The following is a 16,383-nucleotide window of genomic DNA, read 5'->3' as shown; positions in this document are numbered from 1 at the left end:
CTGTTTCAGGACTACCAGTTCCCATGCTGTGCCTAGGGAAAGAGGGAGAGTCAACCTGTGGAGAGAAGAAAGCTTCAGACTTTGGGGGAGGAGTTGAAGGAAAGAAGGAAGCAGGTTCTGGATTCTTCAAGGCTGAGTTGTCTCTGATTCCTAGAGCCCACCAGCATTATTGCCTTGACTCCAGTAAGCTGTCTCCACATTCTTTTTTTGCTTAAATTAGTGTGTCTTGGTTTCTATTTGCAACAAAAATAGTTGTAACTGAGACATCCAGATTAAAAGTAAGGAAAAAAGCTTTCCTATAATTGTCCATTGAGACACAGTGGTTATACTGAGATGCCACTATTTCATTGCCATGAAAGGCTTCTAAATTTATCTTGTAGACTCACATATCTGTGTGGCTATCAAGTACATCTGTTGGTGACTCATGAAGATTAAATAGTATGAGAGGCCTCTGTTTCCTGACTGTCACTTGGGAGTTGGCTCTTTCTCCCTCTTTCTCTCTCCTTTTCTTTCTACAGTATTAGGAATTGAACCCAGGGCCTCATGAATGCTAGATGATTTCCTGGAAACACAATCTATACAATAAAATCCACTTCTTTTTGTCATCTAGTATATTTGTTATTACAACTTATATTTTCAAAGCATTTACACATATTCTATCACTTAACACTGCATGTTTGTTTATGAACGTAAACTTCCCACCCCATTGAGATAGAAAATTATAGCTTTTTCACTACCTTATCAATGTTAGCCATTCTGCTGTGTGTGCAACAGATAGCTCACTGCTGTCTTCACTGCTCTGTGTGCCACGTATAGCTCACAGCAGTCTTAATGTGTTTTCTCTGATAACAGATTAGCTTGAATACATTTTTATTTATGTTGATCATTTGAACAGCTCCTTTTATGAGGGGCCTAAGACTCCACCCCCCATTTCTCTGATTTTTTTAATGAATTCCTTATACATTCTAAATATAAGCCCTTTATGCTGTCCATTTCAAGTTTCTTCTCTCCCTTTATACACATTTAATGTTTTCATCTCCAAATTTTTTACACAGAAGAAATTGTGATGCATTATTTCCACCTGTATGCTTCTCTTAAAAACATAGTATTTCAGTTATTTGGGATGCAATCCAATGAAACAAGACACTTCAAATGGCACTTGTCTGTGTCTGTTTTAGAAGCAACCCCAAAAAGAAGCTGACACAGTGGGTGGTGGTCCTTCTGGATCTACAAAGGGCTTGCAAACACTCGGGCAAATATGAAGCCCAGACTGACTTTATAAAATAGGAAGCTTGTGGGAGGGAAGACTGGGAATGGGGATTTCTTTGGAAAACACGTTCTCTTACCTTCACTTTTTTTGCATGGGGGGTGGCAGGTCAGGAGGAAATGGTTTATTCAGTTTACACTTCCAGATTACAATCCATCATTGGAGGAAGTCAGGACATGAACTCAAACAGGATCCTGGAGGCAGGAGCTGATGCAGATGCCATGGAGGGGTGCTGCTTACTGGCTTGCTCAGCCCGATTTCTTATAGACCCCGGGACCAGCCCAGGGATGGCACCACCCACCATGGGCTGGGCCCTCCCCCAATGATCACTAATTGAGAAAATGCCTTACAGCTGGATCTCATGGAGGTATTTCCTCAACTGAAGCTCCTTCCTGTCTAAGGACTCCAGCTTGTGTCAAGTTGACACACGCAACCAGCCAGTACAACAGACCCCTTGTCAACTTGACACACAAACACATCACTATTAAGCCACAACCCTTCCTTTCTTATTCATCCCCAAAATCTCACATGAAAAACATAACTTTAAAAGTCCCCCAGTCTTTACAAATGAAAACACATTAAAATTTCAGTCCCTTTAAAATATCTAATATCTCTAAAAATCCAAAATCTCTTTTAAAAGTTCAAGGTCTTTCAGCTGTCGGCTCCTGTAGAAATAAAAGTCATATTAAATGCCTCTTCAAGAGGGAACAACCAGGGCACAGTCACCAAACAAAACCAAATTCCAACAGTAAATAACTCAGTTTCCAATGTCTGGGACCTACCCCCACTCTTCTGGGCTCCTTCACATGGCTTGGGTCGATTCTCCAGCCCCGCCCTCTGCAGCACACACAGCTGGTCTTCTAGGCTGCTGCCAGCTCCACCGCTGCTGCTGTTCTTGGTGGTCATCCCATGGTGCACTGGCATCTCCAAAATCGCTCAGGTCCCTTGCTGCAGCCGGGCTACACTTTCACCTAGAGCCTGTTGTAGGCTCTCTTCATGGTGTCAAACCTCAACTTCTCTGCATGACCCTGAGTCCTGGGCCTTCACCTTCATCAGTGGCCTCTCCTGGCCTCTCACAGTGCCAAGCCTCAGCTGCTCTCCATGACCCCTTCATGTTTTCAAAACCAGTACCATCTGCACGGCTCTTACACATTACCAAGTCCAGCAACCGTGGCTGCCTCTGGAACACAGCTTCTCCATGCTCTCATTAAACACTTCCCAGAAGATTTCATCTCAGTGATGCTGGTCTTCCCCCCCCCCTTTTTTTATTGATTCTTTGTGAGTTTCCCATTATGCACCCCAGTACCACTTTGATGGTTTGAATAGGCATGGCCCCCATAGAGTCATGTGTTTGAGTGTGTGCCCAGAGCAAGCAGCATTATTAGGAGGTGTGGCCTTGTTGTTGGAGGATGTGTGTCACTGTGGGGGTGGGCTACACCCAGTGTGGCACACAGTCTCCTGCTGCCTGTGGATCAAGATGTAGAACCCTCAGCTCCTTCTCCAGCACCATGTCTGCCTCTGTGCCCCTATGTTCCAGACATAACAATCATGGACTAAACCTCTGAAACTGTAAGCCAGCTTCAAATGTTGTTTTTATAAAATTTGCCATGGTCATAGTGTCTCTTCACAGCAATAAAATCCTAAGATACCCACTCATCTCCCCATCTCCTTGTATCTGCCTTCCACCTTTGCAACCTCCCCCCATAAGAAAATAAAAAACACACAACAAAAGAAAATTTAAAAAGCCTAGAAAACATCTTCTTGAGAGCTGTAGTGTGTCACAGTGTGTCCCACAGTATACGCCTTAGTCTATACATTGTTGTAGAAAATAAAAATTGAGTGTTGAGCTATAATGTTTATTATTTGCCTTAAGATTATCATAGCAGTATTATTTAACCCACTATCAGAAACAATAAGACATAGACACCTGTTAGAGTTATAATTGCCTTATTTGCCTTGGGCTGGGCAGAACTTTCACCTACACTGTCTCAGTATCCTCACCACCCATCTCCCAACCCCATCCAATGCCATCTGCCTTAATCTTCCTCATCTGGTCTATCTTCCATCCATAATCCCATGATACTTCCTTGTATTCTCCATCTGGACATTTTCATGCCATTATTGGAGTCCTTCCTCCCAGCCTGTGTGGTTTCTTCTCCATGTTATCCCATCATGGCGTCCTTCTTCTTCCTCTCTTTCCAACAGTCTTTCTCTTACCTTCACTTTTACATGGGACTGGTAGGGCACCCCCTCACCACCTCAAACCAAACGGAAGGATCTTGAGGTTTGCTCAGGTGACTGAGTTGCTTGCCTATCGTGCACTGGGATCAGGGAGAGAGAGTCTAGAAAATGGCATCTGGGGTTTGAGGAATGGCTTGAATGGGAGCCTCAGTGAGTCCAAAGTGTAGGCATGTGGCTAAAGTGTCACTGAATGCCCAGGGGCTGTTGAGCATGAACAGGACTCTCATAACAATAGGCAAAGGTGGCTATGTCCCAAGGAATGATGGGGAATCCATACAGAATGTTGCCCTGGGGTTTTCTGGAAAGGAACCTTGCGGGTAAAAGAAGCAGTAGAATCCCAGGGTGAGAGGAGCATGAAGAGCAGATAGCCAGAGAAGTGTTGCATGGCAGCGATCATCAGAGCAGATGAGTGAGAAAGGGAACCTCTGAGAAAGCTTCTTAGAGAAAAGGGCAGCTTTGAACATTCTCCATGCCCAGGGCACACTCGTGCCTGATGATCCAGGAGCAGGCACACAAGCCTGCTTCCCTTTTGCTCCGGTCCTCTTTTGCTTTGCTACATGGAGCAATTAGGAGCAGAGGTAGGGGAATGGAGAGGAGGAGCTGACCCAGTAGTGCCTCCACTTGGGCCTCCTGGACCAAAGCAGGCCTGAGCTGAGGCAAGAAGACTGGGCTCTGAACATGTGTGGAATTTAGAAACAGCCTTAACAAAGGGGCGGCTTTCTTCCTCAGCTGTGTCTGTTTTCACACTTGGTCTGCCTTTTAGTCTTCAAGTACAGTGTTTGACATTTATATCTCTAAAAATACTTTCGGTTTTTCATATTCAGTTGGTATGTATTGCAGTGTGTGTTATCTGTGTGTGTGTGTGTGTATCTGTGTGTAAGCAGGTGAACATGCAGACATGTGGAGGCCTGAGGTCCACCTCAGGTGCTTCCTTGATCACTTTCCACTTTATTTTTTTTTTTGAAACAGGGTCTCCCAGTGAACCTGGACCTCAGCCTATCAGGCTAGGCTGATTGGGCAGCAAGCCCCCCAATCCTCCTGATTCTAACCTTCGAGCCCTTCCCCACCACAGCTGACTTTTACATGGCTGCTAGGAGTCCAAACCCAAGCAGTGCCCAGTGAGCTGTCTCCCACCCCATCTTCATCATGTTGTAATATAGTTTTATAGCCTTTTTGTCCTTCACTCATATTTTCAGGCCTGTGGCTTTTTTTTTTTTTTTTTTTTTTTAATTTCAGTATGTTAAACATAACAAGTTTTTCTTTCTCCTCCCTCCCCCACCAACCCCTCACAGCGGGTTTGGAAAACTAGACTTCAACACAGGACAGGCAAGCTTTCTGGAACCGAGTTACTGCTAGCCCTAAACTTAGATGACTGACAGCTGCAGTGTCTTCGATCTTGACTGATCTGGTCACACTGTTTTCTTTTTGCTGGACCTTGTCCTAAGTGCCTCGTTTGTTTTGTGTTGTTGGGGTTTTGTTGTTGTTGTTGTCTACTCTCTGCCTGCTTGCCTTTCTCACCCTCTCTCTCTCACACTCACATTCACACACACACACAAAGACAGAAAGAGACAGAGCTGAGTGGCTAGCCTTGGTGTTTGATCTGTGGGGTTTCCTTGAGGTCCAGGTTGAAGCTGCCCTTCCCTATGGCCTAAGAGACTCACTGATCTGGGAGGACTCCAGTTCTCTGATCGGCTGAGGGTTCACACCCCCAGGGAACATGCTTTCCAGCTGAGCGTGAACCTAGGGCCAGCTTGTGTAACAGACCTTTGGGAGATTTTTTTTTTTTATCTTAATTTTTGTTACTCTGGGCAAGACATGCAAGTTTTTGTTGCTGTTTTGTTTTGCTGTCTATTTCTGAGTGATGAGTTTATCTCTGTTTGGGGACTTTGGTAGGGTCAGCTCTGCGGGACTCCTTGCGTGGATTCTACTTGCGTGGGCCCTAGGTATTATTTCACCTCATTTACATTCCGCCATCAAAGTGGAAGCTCAGGATGCCCCGAGCGCTTGAACACTCTCAGCCCCAGGATGTCCTCAGTGACTGTCTTATGATTCTGCTTTTGCTTTATTTGAGCTCTTGTTGGACTCCCTGAAACATGTCAGTCACAGATGTTTCTGCCTCAACTCCCCAGTAGAAATTTGCCAAAACTCTTACAGGCCTTTGGCTATTCCTTGGAACTCTGTCCCTTTTCTCCCAGGCACATATACCCTGACACTCTAGACTCCACTCCTTCAGAGTAATAAAGTCCAGTGAATTTTTGGTCACCTATGAGGAACTGAGTAGAATGTCAGTTTTTTTGTTTTTGTTTTTTTCCAGACAGGGTTTTACTGTGTAGCCCTAACTGCCCTGGAACTTGATGTGTAGACCATGCCAGCCTCCAACTTACAGGATAATGCTGGGATTAAAGGCATGCACCACCACATCCTGAGGAATGTATATATATAATTTTATGTGTATGTGTGCGTGCCTGAGTGTGTAAATGTGTACAACAAATGGATGCAAGAACCCATGGCGAACCAGGCGTTATAGTGCATGCCTGTGAGCCCAGTACTCTGGGAGGTGGGAGGTAGGCAGATCTCTCGGAGTCTGCGGCTCGAGGCCAGCCTGGTCTACAAAGTAAGTTCAGGACAGCCAAGACTACACAGAGAAATCCTGCCTCGAAAAACCAAAACCAAAACAAAACAAAAACTATGGCGGTCAGAAGAGGGCATTGGGTCCCCTGGTAAGCTGGGAACCAAATTTAGGTCTTCTGTGAGAGCAGTAAGTGCTCCTAACTGCTGAGCCATCTCTTCAGCACCCTGCTTAGGTTTCTGAGATTGGGTCTCATTATACATCCCTGGCTGGCAGTGAGCTTTCCAAGGCCTGCGTCCGGTTTTTTGAGTGCTGGGATCACAGACATGACTCTCTGTTGGGAACAAAGCCCTGGGACCCTTCCTAAGGGCCCGACCTGCCAGATAAGCACCGGGAGCCAGCAGGCCATAGCTTCTTACAACCCATTGTTCCCAAAACTGTTTGCTTTGGGACACATCCGTGACCACCGATGTGACCACCGATGTTATCTTCGGGCCTTGTAACTCTTTAACCCACCTTCTTAGCCTTGGGAACTTCCCACCAAGGGCCTTGGTATTTTTCCACTATTACTTCCCTTTCTCGCCCCTCTCCCCCGCCCTGCCAAAACCACGTTTTAAAAGAAACACCAAAGTTCAATAAAAGAGACACTTGACCGGCAACCGTCTGCTTGTGTCCTTTCTCTCTCTCCCCCATCTTTTTCAGGATTCGCCCCCACGAATAACTGAGTCCCGCAGGACGGGACAACTCTCCACACCGAGCTTTCTTATAACCTGAAACCAATCAGAGAGAAACAAATCGACTTTAGGTTATGGGCCATCTACAACAGGTTTACTTATAATCTTTAAAAATATTAGTGTCATATGGTTTCATTAATACCACAATGAAACCCATTATTTTACATGCTAACATTTAAAAAGTAGCTGGGCAGTGGTGGTACACACCTTCAATCCCACCACTCGGGAGGAAGAGGCAGGAGGCTCTCAGAGTCAGCCTCCCAGGCTGAGTTCCGGGACAACCAGGGTTGTCCAGAAACCTCTCTTGGGGGGGTGGGGGTGGATAAAAACAAAAAAGGAAAAAAATATATTAGTATCATTTAAAAAACACGGAGGGTAAATCAAATGACTTTTATAAATTAAATAAGCCTAGACAGATATGAACTTCAATTAAATTCTAAGTTAGAGGGGAAATAGTTTTAAAAGTCATTTGAAGAACAACTTTTAAAGTTTGAGTATGTGTTAAATAATTCTCTTTTCATGTTGTTTTTTGTTTTGTTTTTTTGAGTCAGGGTTTTCACATGTAGCCTTAGCTGTCCTGGACTTGCTTAGTAGATCAGGCTGGCCTCGAACTCACATTGATCATCCTGCCTCCCTGAGTGCTGAGATTACAGGCATTCGCCACTGTGCTTGGCTGTGTTTGACAATTCTAATAAAGTTCCTGTAGGAAGAACAATTTTTGTAGTTTTATAACATCGTTCTTGGTCTTAGAAGATGCATATTAAGTGTTGAAGGATAAAGTTTCATGATATATAGAACTTGATATTTAAGTGATTTAATAAAAAAAATAACAGAGGCAGACAGGAAGAGGAAACAAAGTTATAGAAATTAAAGACAGGAACTTGGGTGAAAGATGCACTTTATTGTACTACTTTTTCAAGGTTTTCTAAGTTTGGTTTCCACTCCTAACCCCCACTTTGAGGCAAGGTTTCACATAGCCCAGGCTGGCCCCAGAATCTACCACATAAGCAAGAATGATGGACACATGATCCTTCTGCCCCTACCTCCACAGAGCTGAGGCTGCAGCCACGCATGCCATACCCACTTAAATTGAATAGTTTTCAAAGTAACAGTTTTAGAAAAAGTTGGGCTGGGAGAGCTAACAGCTCAGCAGTGAACACTTACTGGGCATGAAAAGGCCCTGAGTTCAGTCGCCAGCATCACAATAGTGTGCCTGTGAATTCACAACACACATATAGGCCTGGAGAGATGGTTCAGCAATTTTGAGCACTTGTTGCGATTGCAGAGGCCCTGGTTTCCATTCCCAGTTCTCAGGGAAGCTCATGAATATCCATAACTCCAGATCCAGGGATCCAACACCCTCTGCTGGCCTCCCTGGGCACCTGGCACACATGTGGTACATATACATAGTATACGGGCAAAATACCCATACATATAAAATGAAATAAATAAATAAAAAAAAAAATTATACTGCAGCAGTTTATATTGGCCTCTGATAAAATTCAGGTAGTCTTTTGTAAGTATTGTATAATTATTCTAGGTGAGTATTTTACCTTGAGCTCCACCCTAAGCCCAAATTAAATATAAACAAATAAAATATTTTGGGGGAAGGGAGAAGGTCTCACAGCTTCCTAGTTAGTGATAGGATGGGAATGAAAACTCCCAGGCACATGCTCCTTTCTCCTGTGGAGAGAAAAACAGCCTCAGGCTTGCAGTGTTCTGGAATCTAATAACCTATTTCCTGATTTCACAGAGGGCTGACCTCGGCAATAATTTCTAAATAATTCCAAGGTGCTGGACGTTGTCTCCGGAAGAAAGGAAGAGAATGTTCCAGAAATACTGTTATCTCCAGTCAAGTTTGAAAATGTGTTTTAAGGATTTGAAGGAGCAGCAATTTAAAAACAAGAGAGCAAGAGTCTCCTTGATATAAAGTTACTGAGAGTTTAAGCAGTTAGGAGAGATCTTGAGGTGCTCTAGTTAACAGGACCGATCTGGAGGTGGGAATTAGTGTCTAAAATGCAGCAATACTCTGAAAAATTACAGGATTTTTACCAAAATCACCGTCTTACAAAAGCAGAGCTCTGTAAATCCCCAGTCCTCACCTGCTCAGGCTCTTCCTCAGCACCCTCATGCACATCCTTGTCTTAGCCACACACACAGTGCAAAGCTCCCCGAACTCTCTCTCACCAGCCCCTACAAACATATTTTATTTATTACATATTATCTGTTGTTCAATGTAGAGGCACAAACTCACAATCTTTCTCCCTTTGACTCTTGTGTGCTTAGATTAAAGACTGAACACACACAGAGACACACACATGCAAACACACACACCTACAAGTTTTCACTTGCTTCTGGCGATGTACTGAGGTATCCAGTTCCCATGCTCTGACATCTCTGTTCTTCATCCCGACACGGTGGAATTGCTTCGTTGTAAGCCATATTCTACCTTGCCTACCTGTTTCCAAACTCTTGCGTGTTCTACTTCCCTAGTGCTGCACTGTCTGGCCGTTCTGTCCTGCTTATGATCTTTTCTCATTACCTCAAATCCATATTTGCTTCATCAGGCTACGCTGGCATTTTAAATGAGATAATGCTTTGTGATGGTGCTGGCCTGTGATCTCATGATATTTTCCTAGGGTCTTTGGCCTCCACCCACTATTTAATTGCACCCTAATATCATTACTTAAAAAACAAACAAACAAACAAACAAAAAACCCTTTTTTTGGTCTTGTGACCTAATACCATACAGAAGCAACTTCTCTGCTGTGGATGTAAACATGTTTTGTTTTAATCCCAGGAATGGGAAGTGGGACTGATTCAGATGGTCACAGCAGCAGACTATTTGCTTCATGCAGGCACTGAGAGGAACACTTTGCCAACTCAGAATTTAAATCTGAGGACTCTGGAGAGAGAATAAATGCCAGAGCCCAGAGAGTGTTGGGGAGCTCTGAGAAAGAAAACAGCTGCTGCTGCTTCCCCCCTGGGGATCCTGGTCGATGCTGTGAGACAAGATGTTGGAGATCTCCTGAAACAAGGACTGGACCGGTTCCAAGGAACCTGATGACCCTGACCAGCAGGAAGAAGTTAAGAGAACTGTACCCCCTCTCCCAAAAACCCTTTCTCTCTCCTACCTGGTATTGGGGTGTTGGAAGGGATTGGGGTTGAGTAGGGAGAAAGAGATATAAAAAAAAATGTAAATAAAGGAGGTTTTTTTTTTTGTTTTGTTTTTGTTTTTGTTTTTTTTTTTTTAAGTACACCAACAGTTCTCAGAATTTGAAAGATAACGGTTTTTTTTTTGGGGGTTTTTTTTTTTTTTTTTTTTTTTTTTGTGGCAGGGAAGGTATGGTAGAGTTCCTGCCTGGAGTTTGGAGTGTATGTTTGAAATACATTTGTGCAGACCAGGAAGCAGAGAACCTGGAGCTAGAAGCAGGCTTGGGCAAATCTCCTCAAGGCCCACCCTCCAGTGACCCACTTCTTCAGGCTAGTCCCTCATCCCAGAAGAGCAACACTAGGTGGGGATTAGGTGTTCAAACCCTGGAGCCTGTGGGGGACAATTATAACCAAACCACAATGCATCCCCTCAGTTGTGAAAGTCAGGTGTGTCCAGATGTCACCAGTTGTTGCAGAAGGACAGACTCATTGGTGCTGGGAACTTCTGGTTTCTCTTCTCACTCTCCCTTCAGTACTAGGAACCCAAGCATGTCAAGGAAGCGCTGTAGAGCTGAGCTGTCCCAGCCCCACTTCATTTTCACATGCAAGCTCAGTGCTCCAAGAAGGTCAGAATCCTCGTGAATGAGCCTCACTACAGTGCCTGTCTCCAGAAGATGGGAAGAAGTGAATCAGTGAGCACAGCAAGCACGCATGCTCCTTCTGAGGCAAAACCAAGCTAAAGAGATGGGCTGTTGGCCTTGATACTGAAGAGGCCAGCCTGGTCTTCAAAGTGAGTTCCAAGGCTACATGGAGAAAACCTGTCTCAATTTTTTTTTTAAATTTTAAATAGAGCGCCGGAAGGAAGAAAACCAGATGCCAAGTAAGCCATGTACTGTCTCCACCTACAGTACTCTTGTGTGGGGGTCCCTCTTGTCTTTCCTTTCCCCACTCTCCTCCACCTTGGACTCCTCTCCAGTCCTTAAACTTTTCCAGGCTGCTCTCACACGTCCTGCTTGCTATTTCCTTAGCCTAGAGTGCTATTCTTGATACTTTCTCCAAGTGAGGTTTATTTCCTCAATTTCTCCTCATTGAACACTACCTTCTCACTGAAGCCCTCCCTGGCCACTCTACTAAGATAGCACCTCCCTGTAGCTCTATCCCCTCCCTCTTCTGGATGTTTCTTTTCAGCTCTTTTCACTACTGTATGTGTTACCTGTTTGCTTGCCGCCTTCCACCCTGCATTAGAGTGTAATATCCCTTAGGTTTTCATCTATGTTATTTATTGTATATGGCCCCATAATTTATCACGGCATCTACAGGAGGTTTGTGGGTGTTCTGAATCATAGCTGAGGTGGCTTGTTCATGGGACCATCAGTTTCTTGATCCCAGGTACCCAGGTTATTACTGAGGTAGTGTGACTCTGGACTACAGGCTGGGAAACAGGTTCTTAACTTCCCAGCATCATCTCTGAGTTGATTCTCAACAGATGTCAGTTAAATTACTAAATAAATTACTTTTCTGGATACCTCTAGACTTTTCTTACCTTCACTCCATCATAATATTTTTCATAATTAAGATTCATATTTGCCTTGGGGCTGAAAGTACGGCTCACTGGTTAGCTCTTGCCTAGTATGCATAGTGCTCTGGATTTGGTCCCTGGGGGAAAAATGAGGGGCAGAAATGCAGACATTTATAAGGAGTATACCAAATAGGCTAAGAGATGAAGATGAGGAAACAGATGTGGTTTATACAGTTACTGAAAGAGCAGCTCCAACACTGGGGAGTTGAAGTGTAGAGAAAATAGGAATGATAATTTATGCTATAAATGATAAGAAATGGATAAATAAGCCAGGTATGATGGCACAAACACTTAAAACTAGCACTCTGGAAGTAGAAGAATCATGAGCTAAAATCCAACCTTGACTACAGTGGGTCCTAAGTTAGCTTTAGAGACTGTAATGTCTCCAAAAATAAAAGGAGAGAAGAATAAAAGGAAAAGAGACATAAAAGAGGAGCAAGGAGGAGAGGAGCAGGAGGAGCAGGAAGGTGTAGAGGAATTTTAATCCAGCAACATGGCTGCTCTGGCAAGGGAGGGATTATATCCAAAGGCCTTCTAGATCTGTATGATCCAGCTGGAATGACACACCTTTAACCCCTCTGACTGGAATACAGACAGACACGCCTTTAGTATACACATTTAATACCTAAAAATAAAGGTAAAGTTAGTTTGTAGAAGGAAGCAGCCATATTTGAAAGTGACATCTAGTTGAGGGGCAGACAAAGTAATGAATTGGAGAAAGATTTGACAGAATAGGTTACACCCAACTTTTAGGAGAGCAGACAGCAAAGAGAAACTACTTAAAAGCAGTAAGTAGAGTTGAAACAGGTTAGGCTACAGTAGAGAGAAAGTAGAGAAGACAATACAGTAGAGTGAAGTACAGTAGAGGGCTTGGGAGCAAACAGTACAATAGAGTTCAGTATAGTACAGTACAGTACAGGCAGCTCAGTGCAATTCAGTCCAGTGCCATTGTGGAGTGCAGTTGAATTCGTGGAATTCAGAAGCAGAGCAATTCAGGAGAAGCCAAAAGAAGTCAGTTTGAATCAGTCAGCTTGGAAAGGAATTTTGAGCCAGAACAGCTGAGTTGAACCAGCCAGCCAGAGTTCAGAAAGAACTAAATAAAAAGGACCGGTTATTCAGCAGTAAGCCTCTGAGACAACAATTACATCAGGAGAATAGAAGTTACTTTTTTAGGACAGTCAATGAAAGGGTGTGAAGTAACAAGATACATACAGATACTCACAAAACATATGAAAAGATCCTGAGTCATGACAAAAGATAAATGCAAATTTAAAAGACAGTGTATCTTTGGCCTTTCCAATTAGCAACAACTGCAATGAGTGATACTGAGTATTAGTAATGTTATAAAAAACTAATATCTGTTCATATATTTTTTGTGGATGTGTGAACTAGGCAGCCATTTTCAATTACTCCTCCTTGGAAACTAAAACAGGAGGATGCTTCTCCAAGAGCATGCACAACATGGTGTAAATGAGGTCAAGTTTGGAAACAATACAATAGTTAGTGGAAAATGGTTAAATAAATCAGGGAATGGTTTTGTTACTAGGTACTGAATAACCATTAAAAATAAAATCAAATCATATTGTCTGACATGATGTGTATTGTTAGCTCTCATGCAGCAAACAGATAAGCATATGTAAGATATGATCCTAGTGGGAGAAAATCTAAGCTTATCTGTTCAGAAAAATACAGAATAATGTTAATCTCTAGTGCTGGGTTAACAAAAAGATCCCTCTGCTACTTTAATAATAAGGTAAAAAGGAAAAAAATGAAAAACTTGTTTCTACTTCTAATTTTCTCTATGGTGGTTTGACTAAGAATGGTTCTCATAGGCTCATATATTTGAACCCTTAGTCATGAGGGAGTGATACTACTTGAGAAGGATTAAAAGGTGTGGCATTGTTGGAGGAAGTGTGTTTTTCAGGTTTTTAAGGTCTGTTGGAAGAAGTGTGTTTTTAAGGTTTCAAAAGCCCAAGCCAGGCCCAGTGTCTCTCTCTTCCTGCTGCTGTGGATCCTGTTATAGAACTCTGAGCTCCTTCTCCAGCACCATGTCTGCCTGAATGCTGCCATGCTCCATGCCGTGATGAGAATGGGCTAAACCTCTAAATTGTAAGCTAGTCCCAATTAAATGTTTTCCATTATAAGAGTTGCTGTGGTCACGGTGTCTCTTCACAGCGATAGAACCCTGACTGAGACACCATCACACAATCCTCTGTTATTACTTGAAGTGGAGAGGATTAATGGTTTTGTTGAAAACTGCTTAGCATGGATGCGTCAGCTGTAGAAATGTCAGCCCATTGTAGTGTTGGGAAAACATAATTAAAAACAAAATCTTCCAACCCAGAAAAATCTTTGCCTGAGAAGGGGGGGAACTATCCTATTATTGAATAAGCATTAAGTCAGACTATGAGACACAAACTCACAACTCACTTGAAAAGTTTGTAGAAAGAGAAAAGAACCTGATGCTTTTTATGTGGATAAGCTAAGTGGACAGCCCAAGACCAGTGTTAGGTAGGTTCCCCGGTTTGGAGGCCGATGGTAAGGCAGGCAAGCCCAGCCATCCCTCAGGACCTGGTGGGTGGGAAGGAGCGTCATCATCTTTGGTGATTAGGTTTCAGGGAGAGCTCCCCGGTCCTCAGACAACATTCCTGACTGTGGACACTGGCCAGAGGTTTAGTTTGCCATTAAAAAGATTTACAGCCTTTTGAAAAGGACAGAAATAAATCATGAAGGGAAAGAGAGAAGTGGAGTCTCTTTCCTTCTCTTCTCTAGGTGGAATGTTGCTTTTACTCTTGCTTTTCCACCAGATCGGCTCTTCCGATTACCCAGCAGCCTCAGACTCACTGCATCTATTCCCCTCCTCTTTTGTTTTTAATGTGAGCACGGGGTGTAGCTCTCTGACAGAATGTTTGATGACATGTGCGGCGCTTGGGTTTCATTATCTCTCCCATGTTTACATTTACACAGTGCAGACACAGATTTAACTGTATGGTTTTTCACTGGCCGTGGTGGGGCACACTTTTAGTTTCAGCACTTGGGAAGTAGAAGCAGGTAGATCTCTGCGAGTTCTCAGCCAGCCCTAGTCTACCTAGAGTTCCAGACCAGCCAGGGCTACATGGTGAGACCCTGTCTCATAAAATGAAGCAAAACAATCCCGAACACAATATATATGTTTATATTTAATGGTGCAGCTATGGGGTTCTGTTTTCACATTTTATTTTTTTATGTATGCATTCGAGTGTGTGTGTGTGTGTGTGTGTGAGAGAGAGAGAGAGAGAGAGAGGGCGCACACAGTGTACACACATGTTCATGTGAAGGACGACTTGCATGATGTCGCTCTCAGTAGGAACCAAACATAAGCTTGCCAGCAAGAGTCTAAACTCCCTGAGCCATCTTGCCAGTCCTGATACTATGGTTTTAAATTGTCTCCCAAAGTTCCGTGTAAGAAGCTCATTCTTAATGCCATAATGTTGAAAGGAGGAACCTTTGGTTTGTTTGGGGTTTTGGTGGTGGTGGTGGTGGTTGGTTGGTTGGTTGGTTGGTTGGTTGGTTGGTTGGTTGGTTTTGGTTTGAGACAGAATCTCACTAGGTAGCTCTGGCTTCCAGACTCTGAAACACAGTGTGACAGGTGTGGCCCAGCCCAGAGATGGAACATTTAAGAGCTCGTCAGATTAAAGTCGAAGCAGAATCTAGTTACTGCCCAGCCTGCTGCTTCTGTGCAATGTGCTCTTCAAGCTTTCCTTCCTCACCACAGCAAAGAAATTACCAGGTCTCGGGAGCACTGTACTAGGCTGTCACTCTTAAAAGTTCCAGCGTGCCCCAGTATTGTCACCCTGAACACCAAGCTCTCAACACACAAACTCTGGAAAGATAAACTCAGACTATCCCCAGATGACTGCAGAGGCTTGGGGCAGAGCCTTAATGGAGGTACAACTTACAGATCGGCAATGCGCTCAGCCTTCTGAGCCTTCCAGACTCCTGTGTCAACATGCAGATATGAGATGGTGGGGTGAGCTGAGAGACCGGCAGAAACACACAAACTGCGTGAGCTTAGAGGTCGTGCAGCCACAGAGCTGTAGTCTGGCAGGATGTCATGTGACCACTCCAACCATAAAAACTCAAGGCCTCTCAACACTGGTGGCTCAGTGTTCTTTTCATCATTACAACCGCAACTCCCATCAACAGCCTTGCAAAGCTGCATGCTCCCATCACACAGCTTATACCAAGTCACACCTGGAGAAACCTATTATTAAGATAGGAAGAGGCACAAACCCTGCACCAAGGAAGATCCTGTCTTCTGCTTCCCACTCTACACTCGTGAATATACTCCCCTCATCAAAGTCTGCCTGTTCACTGAGCCATCCTAAATCCCATCTGTGAATTACTCTCTTGAGAAACCCACACTCACCCCTGAGTACCCAGTAATAAACTTCCTCCAACTTCCTTACTTTGCCTTTGTCTTATCCCTAAATTATCATATTATCATTATCATCATCATCATCATTATTATTATTATTATTAGGGTTTTTGTTTGTTTGTTTTTCAAGACAGGATTTCTCTTTGTAGCCCCAGCTGTCCTGAAACTCACTATTGTAGACCAGGCTGACCTTGAACTCACAGAGATCTGCCTGTTCCTGCCTCCTGGAGTGCTGGGATCAAAGGTGTGAGCCACCACACCCAACTAAATTACTGTGGATACAATACAGTCTGAGACCTTCCCAACCGACACCACTTGCAGCATTGGGAACTCACTGTAAGTCTTTATTTTGTCTTTGTCCTATTGTGTATGTATGTATGTATGTATGTATGTATGTATGTATGTATGTATGTATGTATGTAT

Source organism: Psammomys obesus, unplaced genomic scaffold (genome assembly GCF_907164565.1).
Source record: "Psammomys obesus unplaced genomic scaffold, mPsaObe1.curated_primary_1811, whole genome shotgun sequence".
Lineage (NCBI taxonomy): Eukaryota > Metazoa > Chordata > Mammalia > Rodentia > Muridae > Psammomys > Psammomys obesus.
Note: the sequence above shows the minus strand (reverse complement) of the source record.